General features: G+C 36.9%; 1 pseudogene; it reads left to right on the top strand.

Moving 5' to 3' along the window:
- Positions 1 to 328: 328 nt before the first annotated feature.
- On the top strand, positions 329 to 1,299 carry LOC149817118 (zinc-finger homeodomain protein 2 pseudogene; annotated as a pseudogene).
- Positions 1,300 to 11,847: the final 10,548 nt, after the last annotated feature.

Raw genomic sequence — 11,847 nt, 5'->3', positions numbered from 1 at the left:
TAATATTTTTCCCTTGTCATGATAATCACCAGTAGAATATTATTATTATCATTACCCTCTTGACTCCCCTTTCACCGCCATCTTTCTTCTCATTTATTATATTTGGACCATCTGATGATGAAGGACTACACAACCCTTCTCTCTCTCTCTCTCTCTCTCCCCACGCCATAAAAGACCAATAACCATGGCTTAATTCCTCTCTCAGATCTCCAATCGACAGAAGAAACAGTGTTTGGTTTAAGCTTAGCATCATCACCTCATAGTTTGTTTCCCACCACCCAAAAAAAAAAGGGGAAAAAAAAGTAAAAGAGGGAAGGGGACCGGAGCAATGGATTTAAGCGTCGTGCCATACGGGCAGATCTCACCGGAGGCGGAATGCTGGAAGCCGGAGAGGAACGGGAGGGCGGCGGTGGTGGAGTCTCCGTTGCCGATGGCGGCAAAGGGGAGGGGAGCGGCGGTGAGGTACCGGGAGTGCCTGAAGAACCACGCGGCGTCCATCGGTGGGCACGCGAACGACGGGTGCGGGGAGTTCATGCCAGACGGGGAGGAGGGTAGCATCGACGCGCTGAGGTGCGCGGCGTGCGGATGCCACCGGAACTTCCACCGGAAGGAAGTCGCCGCCGGGGGGCGTGAGTGGTACGGCGCCGACGGGTGGGAGAGGAAGAAGGTGGTGGTGGGGCAGCAGAACCTGCTGCCGGCGCTGCCTACGCCGGCGGGGGAGGAGGGGGTGATGATGAGGGGGGTGTCGCCGGAGGGGGGGGAGGGGTTTGGGAGGAAGAGGTTCAGGACGAGGTTCACGCAGGATCAGAAGGACAAGATGGTGGCGTTCGCGGACAGACTGGGGTGGCGCATACAGAAGCACGATGACGTGGCCCTGCAGCAGTTCTGTATGGAGGTCGGGGTGAAGCGCCACGTCCTCAAGGTGTGGATGCACAACAACAAGAACACGCTGGGCAAGAAGACCGAGCCTCTCACTGTCTGATGATGATGATGATTGGATGGGTTCATGATCTCTCTCTCTGGCATGGACACACTGAGTATGGTTGGTGTTACATACTGCATCATCCTTCCATGATCTCGATCCATGCTCCTCTCTTTTTTGCTTTAGCTTTCTGCTTTTTCTCTTTTCTTTTCTTTTTTTTGTTTCTTGTGGAGAAGCAAAGGAGCAGGAGAAGGAAAAACAAAAAGGGTAAATAGAGTGAGAGGAAGAGAGATTGGGTTGTCTGATGTTTTCTTCTTTTTTTTCTTTTTTTCTCAATGTATTTATAATTTTATGGTGGTTGGAATGACGATTTTCCTTGCATTTGGATCGAGGGTTGTGGTTCTGTTCATTTGGTATGTTTGTCTATTCATGGATGTGGTGAATTTTGGTTTGTGTGTGTGTTGGGGGTAGGGGATCTCTCTCTCTCTCTCTCTCTCTCTCTCTCTCTCTCTCTCTCTCTTCTTGGTTGTCTACCAGAACAAAAGCAGCATAAGGGACGTTTGGACTCTCTTTCTCTCTCACCCACACACACATCATAACAGCAGGAAAGAGATGTTTGGATTCTTGTAATCTCTCTCTTTTGTCTATCAGAACAAAAGCAGCATAAGGGACGTTTGGACTCACACATCAGAACAGCAGGCAAGATCTCTCTCTCTCTCTCTCTCTATATATATATATATATATATTCTGATACCACGGTTCTGTTGTGATGACGGGCTGACAGCGTTCAACAGCGACTTGATTGGATGGTAAGGTGGGAAGGACCAGAGTGCTGGTTTTTATGCTTTTCTTGCATTTCTTTTGGTTTAATTTTTTGTTTTCTAGTCTCTTTTTCCTTTTTTGAATCCGTTCTCTTTACTGTTTTAAAATTCTCGTTAACACCAAGAAATAATGCCTATTTGGTTTGCCGTTCCATTCTAATGTTCCTTGCCTCTTTCAAAAGAAATTAAGAGGGACAGTGGGGATTTGGGCTCAGTTATGATCATGTAATTGTTGGACATAATTTTCCAAGCTCCAATTTTCAATTAATCTTGCTTGTTTCTAGTATATATGTACATATATGCACACACACAGAGAGAGAGAGAGAGAGAGTTTTGTAAATCAAAACCTGCAAATGTTAATCCCCTAGAGTTTATTTTTCAAAGCCACGTATTAAATGAAAGATTTTTTGTGTTTAGATATGTTTTTCAAAAAAAAGAAAAAAGAATCTAAAAAACAACTGCTCATATTGCATCATAACATTATAATAGAAAATTCAGCTTTCTCAAGAAAATAATTTGATTCAAAGCAAATTTTTCAGCAACAGGCATTCTTTAACACATCTTATGTTCAAATTAAGTGAGAACATTTGCAACATTGAAAACTAATTGTTTCATTCTTTGGTCAGTTAGGAGGGACCAATTCACACACACACACACACCACCTGAAAATGCACGATGCGAGATTGAACTCATTTTCAAATAGACAGGATTGAAGAAATGAGTTTATATGAGCTTAGCATCGTTTATTTAGTACAAATCATTTTCTAATCTAACAATTTGGATGTGCAAAGTTTTCTATTTTATAGTTACGTTTTTGTGCAATATTTCAATCCCGTCTAGACATCATTTATTAATCTAACAATTTGGATACATTCTTGTGCGATATGGATCATTTATTTTTTCTTTATTTTAAACATATTAAATATTTAAAATCTTTAATTCAATGCATGTTTTAAAGTAAACGAACCATGGTAATTCAAGCTATACAGTCAAATTTACTAGAAAAATGTATGAATAGTGAGATATTGATGTCGATTTTGTGGTACCAACTTCTGAACCAAAGATTATATATATATATATATATATATATATATATATATATATATATATATATATATATATATATATATATATATATATATATATATATATATATGTTTTCACGTACAAAAAAATTTGTATTCTTGCCAACATGCATCGAGTGAAACATCTCAAACATGTGTCCGGTTGTGCTCTAGTTATTAATAATGAGGGGTCTAGTTTGTTGGATCCATTGATAAAATTGTTCTTGTCCAAACTCCAAACCACAACCTGAATGTGGTGTTCTTGTCCAAACCACAACCTGAATGTGGCACATGAGAAAAGAAACACTTGCCACAGTGGGCATGAGAGGGACTCCATTTGAGATGAATTGTCAAATCAAGCAGTATATTATATTATCTTTAACCTTTAGCTTCATAGAACATGTCTTCTGCACTCCTATTTAGGGATGGCAGTGGATCGGGGCTCCGCCTCGCCCCGTTTGGACCGGGGATGAAGGGCATGAAACGGGGATGGAAGCGGGGATGAAAGTTAAAATCTATCTCCGTGCGAGAATGGACTTAAGCTTTTCCCCGCCCTGCTCCATCCCCGTCCCATCCCCAATCCTTTAAGGGATGACTATAGACTAAGGGGAAACGGGGCCCTGCCCCGCCTCGCTCTGTTTGGACCCGGGATGGAGGACATGAAACGGGGGTGGAGGTTGAAATCTATCCCCCTGCGGGGATGAAGGTTTGGATTTTGAAACAGGGCGGGGGTGAAGACCTTGTCCGGTCCACTGCCATCCCTACTACTGTTCAATGTGCCCTTGCTTCTGACCATGCATCGTTTTGCAGAAGGATTTAATTTCCTTTTTTTTTTCTTTTTTCTTTTTTGCACCAAATAAGTAAAGCAAATAATGTAAACAAAATACAAAGTAATAAGGTCTGCAAAGATGGAGGCCATGATCCCCATACATTGACTGCTGCGGTGGGTCCCACGTATCATGTCCTCCTCATCTTGTCTCTGTGTGTTGGTAGCAACATATTGGTAGCTTGCCTTTGAAGAACAACCCCTACTTTTTATCATCATTTTTTCATGAATGTTTCAGCAACTTGTCCAAACTGACCAGTACGTCCCTTTTCCTTTGGATGTCTTTAAGGACTGTTTTTGGAACACGACATAACTTTGGCCATAAATAGAGGTGGGCAATGGGCAGGGTGGGCCTGTCCCTGACCAGGCCCAGGAGTTGAGATCAAAGGAACGGTTAAGTGGCATGGCTAAGAGCTGTAACCAATCAAATGACAGTATTGCATGGGGCCTACATTTACAGAGTGCAGGACAAACATGAAATGCCATCATGTGATTGGCTATGGCACTTAGCCATGGCATATAGCCGCTCCCTGCCCAGCCCAGCCCACCCCACCCCACCATGGGTCGGGCCTGGGCCTATATAGGCCCTAGGTTGGCCTGAACTGCTGGGCAGCAGACATGGGCTGGCCCAGTTCAGCCTGTAATTTTTTATTTTTTATTTTACTTTATATCATGGTTGGCTTTTTCCGAAATTCGGTATTGGATCATGCGTTTGTAACTTAGTGACTCGGACTAGTCAACTCAGTGACCAGAACAAGTCAAGTTTTTTTTTATTTATTAAAAAAATATAAAAAATTATATATTATGATTTTATACCAAAAAATCAAATAACTTAAGGTCACAAATCAATCATAAAGGCTATAAAAAACAAGTTTTGCTCAATATGATTCATACTTAGCTAATTTCAACATCTAAAATGCAATATCATATATTTATTGGACATGTATTTATAATAAAAATGATGCTAATGATTCAAAGAAATGTTTACTGAGCATTATAATTCAACTAATCTCAACATGATAAATAAAATTCAGTCATACAATTTAGGCAAGCAATTAATCATAGATGGGTCGATTCTTGCGTCCAACACAAAAACATCAAGATCAAATAGCAAAACCTATCCTAAACAGTTACAATTTTAAATGAATGTGCCTTGTCCTAAACAGTTAAGATTTCTAAATGAATGAGACGTCTTAAACAATTAAGATCTAATCCATGTAAAATAAACACAAAGTTAGCACTAAAAATATATAAATACCTTTTCCTGTTCATTATACAAAATAAGTAGAACAAATCAACAAATAAATTATATATAAATCAAAGTATAAAATAGATTTGTGAAGTATACATACCTTTGAAGGTATAAAATAGATCCAACACCAGTAGGTACATACATAGATTGATGTATTGGAAGTTTTAGTTTCAATACCAAGACTCTCCTATTCTAAATTTTTAATGAAGTCCTAGGAACAATTGTAAAAAATAATGGTCAGCATGAGAAAACTGAAAAAGTCAATTAAAATACAAGTTGTAATACTAATATGGTAGAATATCATATTAATCATTTACGTTTAAAACAAATAAACATACCTTATCATTATTATTCATCTAGTGAACTTTGTAGAAAAATATTGTCCAATGATATGGGATCAAACTTGGAGTCTTTTCTGAATTGCTTCTCTCTTAGACAAAGATTGTAATGAACATACACAAGATAATTTATTTATTTTTTTGTTGGAGCCTATTGCGACACTTTGTATGAATTTGGTCAAATGTTCTTCAATTACGCTCACAACAAGATGATGTGTATGTTTGACTAAGAATGCAAATTGCTATTTTTCCTAATTCCTTAAAGCTCATTCCATGTATTTGCCACCATGAAGCTACTTGAAAATATAAATAACCATTAATATGATTATATGAGATAATGAAGTTACATGCTTAAATTGTAAATAAATTATTAGGTTTAAGTTTTTCTGTGTGCCAATAGCATTAGGGCCTGCAAAGTCATCAAGTGCATTCACAAACTTTTCTATTTAAGAAAAAATAAGAAAAATTAAGTAAAATAAGATAAGAATTCCATATCTTAAAATATGACATAGTAGTTTATCAATTTATCAAACTATTGTTTATCTTGAAAATATAGTTATGAATACCTGACAAGATGCATTTATTTATTTCACGTTGCACCTCCACATCATCCTGCATAAATTAGAAGTAGAGAAACATTAGAGTTATGATTTCAATTGGTACAAATCAAATTCAACTTATGAAAAATAAACAACTAAGAAGATGTGTTTTACCTTGAGAGTTTTTTGAATCATATTGATACTCTAGATTCAAGAAGTAGCTGCATGAATTGGTTGAATGAATTGTTTCTCACATCTTTTATCAATTATATTCCAAAATGACCGATACATGCTTTCAACCCCACCAGGAACTTCTTTTATTGTCAATTTTGCTCGACGTATTACTTCATATAAATAGCCTACAGTAGGATTATGGCTTAATTTCTTCACCAAAATGTTCAATCACACCTATCATCCTTTGAAAATATGGTGAACTTGCAGCATAAAATGGTATTGCACAATGATAAAAAAAATTGCATATAGCCATGCATATTTTCTCCCTTAACTTTGCATCTATCGCAGACTTTATTAAAATTCGCCTCATAGATGAAAATTCTTTTTTTCTCACTACAAACTTTTTTATATTGTTATTTAGCTCTTGAGTTGCATTTCCTTTTTCCAATTATCCCTTGTTACGACAATAAAGTTGTACATGATATTTCAAGTACAAGGTTTTGATGATGAGCAAGTGAATCAACTGCATTTCAGCTAAGACAATGAAGAAATATGACAAGCATTGAAGAACTCGATGAAGAATCTTTGAAGACTTATGTGCAAATGTAAAATTTTGTTTAATGTCTTAGATTATTGTAAGAGCCTTACTTAGAATGCATATTTTGGTTGCATTTCACCTAAAAAGTCTTTAGAAAAACTTTTCTAAAAGAACCCTTCATGAAAATCTTTTTAGAAAACTCTTTATTTAATTTTTTGTGTTTATTAGTCAACCAATAGACTCACCAGTCGACTAATCCTTTCACGCAAAATTTTCTAAACAAAAATGTCATTTTTGTCAAATTAGTCGACCAAAGGTTTTATCAATCAACCAGACAGAAATTCTGTTTTCTGGAAATTTAGCAACAGTCGATTAATGATTTTATCAGTCGACCGGACAAAACATGTATTTTCAGAAAAATTTAGCAGCAGTCGACTGAAAGATTTTTCAGTCTACTGATGATATTATCAGTCGACTAATTTTTTCTCTAGTCGACTAAGTTTCAAATCTTCAGATTTTCAAACGGCTCGATAAATACATTAGTCGACCGACGATAATTGTCAGTCTACTAATAGTTAATTATCAGTCGACTAACTATTGTTCCAGTCGACTAATTTTGCCATTTTTCCTGAAACTTTTAAAAAGTGTGTCTTTTCATCTTTCAAACGTTTTGATCGTTCAAAATGAACTGTTTTAACACCCTTTCATACCCTCAACGTATGAAATCTTTTAACTATAAATATGAGTGCATTCTACACTCAAAAACATCAAATCCAATCGATTTGAATGCAATTACATTGAATTACTCTTTGCTTTTCACTCATATTTATTTTCTCACTCACTTGATATTTTTCACTTCAGTTTTTCACTCAAATTTCTTTGAGAGACAGTGAATTCGTGAGTAGAGTATTTCAACAACCTCAAAAGTCAATTGCATCTCATTTGCATTCATAAGAAGGGCTCATATGTTGTTTTGTAAGCTGTTACTTATTTCAATTTTTCTGTAAAAGAAAGGACTCCTTGGTTTAAAGGAGTTGTTTACTTTCAGTAGGTGTGTTACTAAAAGTGGGACCAAATTTGGTCTGTATGATCTTGTATTTACACAAGGTTGATAGTGGAAATCTCAAGCGGGTTTTGCTTGGGGACTGGATGTAGGTCTGGAAGAGCGAATCAGGATAAATTCTTGTGTTATTTGTGTGATTGTTTTGCAAATTGCAAAATCCATCAAAATTTCGCAGACGATATTTAAAAGCACTATTCACCCCCCCCCCTCTAGTGCTCGTTGCCTCGTTTCTACTGCACTTTCATCCCTAACCTTTAGAAGATCCTATAAGTATTTATTTTTCTTTGTCCATTTCATATGATTCACAATCACCATCTTTTTAGTACAAGAGAACCAACTTTATCATCAATAAATTACTTTGCCTTTTCATTGCTTGAAAACTATCAATGTTGTCACACATAGCTTTCTTAGTCTTTAGAGAAATATTTGGGCAACCTCTCTTTTCTTATGGGTCAAATGTGCTTACCTCCATAAAGCTTTTTTTCATATTTTAAATATTGCACGTTCTTTTTTGCTTCATCTAAAGGTTCTTCATACTCGCAAGCAGGGTCTTTAGGTTTCTCTTGCTTTCTCTTTATTTTTTGAAAAATAAGAAAAGAAAACACATTTTCCTAGTATATACACCTGACTAACATAATGATACATTGAATACTTTCATAGACTAATAAGAAAGAAACATAATTTTTTTAAAAAAATTTATCATAATAGACAACCAAGTAAGCAACCATCATGAGGACAAAAACATTGATAAAACCATGCAATTAGCCTTCCATAGTTTCAATTTCACACATACATATGCACACACAATAAAAACTGGAATCAAACCTATGTGGCCATAGGTGATAGGTGACATTGCTGAGAAGAATCAATGAAAACCCCTTTGAAAATTTTTAAGATTTTCTAATAAAGTAGTGAATGTGATTTTGCAGTTCAAATTCTGAAATGTTTCACTTTGCACAAAAGTAACTTATTAAGCTCTCTCTCTCTCTCACTACGAAAGGGGCAGACATCCCTCATGCATCATAAGCTACAAGCAATACATCCTCTTAGACCTAGCTCTAAAACTGTTCTCTTTTGGGCAGAAAAGAAAGCATGCAGCTTTAAGTAACCAAGCAATCCATCTTTGCCTATGAAAAAAAGCAAGCAATCCATCTTCAAGCTATTGATAAAAGCAAATGAAGCTTCTCCATACGTCTAAGGCATGTGTCAGATCAAGCAGCAACAAACCCTTGCAATTTTTAAAGATAAATGATAAGACTTGAGAAATATGTCCTTCCTAAAAGACTTCTTGTGTTCTTAGGGAGGCAAAACAAGAAATCATACTGCCTTAGTTTGGGGAGCATGTCATGACATGGATACAACATGAGAGTTTTCTAATTAAAACTAGGAGTAAAGGACAAGGACTTACTATGTGTGTAAGTGACTATATACATTTAACATTCTTAATATAAAGTTATAGAATATGTTTACAATTCTAAGCTCAAATTCTTGACCAAAAAATTCTTATATTGACATCTCCATTCAGACTAATTGTGGCACATTGTTTAAGTAACACCACCTGCCATGAGACCACACAGTAATAGACCAAACTCAACACAACAGGAAAAGTCGATTATCAGTCATGTTTGCAGCCCAAACAATTCATAGTTGTATATGAGGTAAAAAAAAACAAGTTGTATTCAAAACATCCACGCATGTAGAATACCTATAAAAAAAACTGATATATAAAAACACTATACACAATAAGGACATACCAAAAAGTTGTCTTAACCTGCCTATTAGCACTCAGATTAATTGTCAATAATTGTCAAGGTAATGAAAAACACCAATGACCAACTGATGGTCATCACAAGGGTTCTTGACAATGCCCCAAGTTTCTTCATTGCCTATATATATATATATATATATATATATATATATATATATATATATATATATATATATATATAAAGGTAACTAAAATATGTTTAGAGACCAAATATGTTTACTGGTATGAACAAGGATTTTCATAGATCTTTTATCTTTTTTTAAATTTTTTTACCATACGGATGTGATCTAGGTCGCCGATGTCGGAGGAGAGACCGGAGGGGGGTAAAAGGGCAAGGGGGGTGTGATTCGCGAGGGGGTTGTGATCGGCAAGGGGGTTGTGATTCGCGAGAGACAAAATCAAAAGAGGCTTAGGTTAGGGCTTCAAAAATGAAAAACCAAAATACAAAACTAAAGTGTTCATTTCATCAAGACTCACCGATACTTATCGGTATCAGGACTCTGTGATTTTTCGATGTTTCAACCCACTAATCGGCCGAGTCTTGAGTATGCAAAACGATCTGACTTGGCCAAGTCACCCGAGTTTTGAGCTTAAATTGGGTGAGTTTTGCTTATGTGTATGGTGGATTTCCTGTTGGTTTGTGTCTTGTGGTTGAAGAGTACCATGTTTAAGTTATGAGTTGAGTTGATTAACTGATTATGTCAAATTAAAAAAACAAAAACAAAGCAACTTGTGAGTTTCGATGGGCAGGGTTCTCCACGGGCCAAAGGGCAGGCCGTTGCTCACCCCTAGCCATAAATGTAGTGTAACCAATCTTTAAATTATGTGGGTCAGGTTTGGGATTCTGGTATTTGAAACATGACATAACTTGAACGTGAGTGCTTGTTAGATGACCCTACCTTATAAATTATTTGGGAGGGTTTGGGTGCATCCTAATGGGTCGGATACCCGACATGCTGACAACCCTGCCTTGGCCCCGACCACCGCAGGGGTCGCCCTCTTGGCCAGCAGGGTGGTTGTGAAAGCATTGAGATGAAAGCATCAGATCAAACCATGTTAGCGCACTGGTGTGTCCGTAGTTTTAGAGGGTGGGCCACATAAGGCAGGATGGTCATGGGCCCCACCTGCGGTTTGCCTAGCTAGGGTCAGGTCCATTAAGTGGCCCAGTTCTTGGCAAGGGTTCCTCATTATAAAATAAAAAAAAAAGATATGTACTTGGGCATAAATGTATTGTTACACATCAAAATTGTGATACATAAATCAGGCCAATTACTATTGTCCTTAATTCATTAGTTTTAAATTGATGAACCACAGAAACGTGTTCCTAATTGCTTGTTCAATGAAAAAATGAGTTTATACAGATGAGTGGAGTAATCTGATTGCAAGATATCACTCTGGTTGTCTGGTAGGAGCAGCTAGTGCATGTTACCTTGTGGTGGGAGGTTGCAGGTTCAAAACCCAATGGTATAGTTATATAATTGGTAGGGGTCTGCCTAACCCCAGCTTGCCTTTCAAAAAAAAAATATCAAATAAACATATAATTTCAAACTTTACCATAATGAGTTCAGATCTCAAGAAAGGAAATGGGCTTTTGATGACAATGGCTATCACCTCCGTCACCTTTCTGACCAATCCCAAGAGAGTGTCGCGTGTGGCCCCCAACAGAGGGGACCACAGATCAAATCACTTCCTTAAAGTGATTTGGCATCTTCACGGTCCATTCAGGGCCTTGTGTACATTTGGATGGTGAGGATGCCAAATCACTTTTCTAAAAGTGACTGCTCTTGCTCACAAGGACTCTACTCATCTTGCAGGGCCGACTTGTGAATGTCACCAAGTTGACGGATATCACAAGTTCAAAACCCATGAGTGGCATCCCTTGCCGCAAGGTCGAAGCTAGGTGTACTTACCCGGTGTGCAGGAGGGACCCACAGGGTTTTTTTCCTTTAAGATTATACCAAAAAATAAAGTGACTGCTAACACCATTGGTGCCAGAGATGATTGGTTGATAGTGCACCCTAATCACTGTCACAATGATACGCGGATACGAGGATGAGCTTGCAAGATTGGATTTTTTCCGGAAAATAGGAGACAAGGATATGGAATATTTTAAATTTTTAAATATATAAAAACTATTTATTGATATTTTAATATTAAAACTACATTTTTATTGGAATAACATTAAAAAGTTGCAAAAATTTATTAAAACTATCAAAATAATGGACATAACCTATCAATGTTCGAGTCAGAGTGTCCGGTCATGGCACGAGGGACCTGCAACTAAAATGGCTTATCCCTGTTTCCAATCACTTGATCCAATTTCCTCGATCTAACCTAGTCAAACTCTTAGAAAGCTTACTTTGGCTATAGTGACAAAAGTTTGAAATGGCAAAATAACAGTAGCCGAATTTCTTATGAGAAATTAAAAATTTTTTTGCTTCTCTCATGTATTTACCAGTAAAAATAAATGAATAAAAAAAAATTTGTGTGAATAAATAAAAATAATAATATAAAAAAATAGACCAATTTTCTTGAGATATAG

This window comes from Nuphar pumila, chromosome 14 (assembly GCF_984573655.1).
Source record: "Nuphar pumila chromosome 14, dmNupPumi1.hap1.1, whole genome shotgun sequence".
In the NCBI taxonomy this organism is placed as follows: Eukaryota; Viridiplantae; Streptophyta; class Magnoliopsida; order Nymphaeales; family Nymphaeaceae; genus Nuphar; species Nuphar pumila.
Note: the sequence above shows the minus strand (reverse complement) of the source record. Positions and strands in the feature narration are given on the sequence as shown.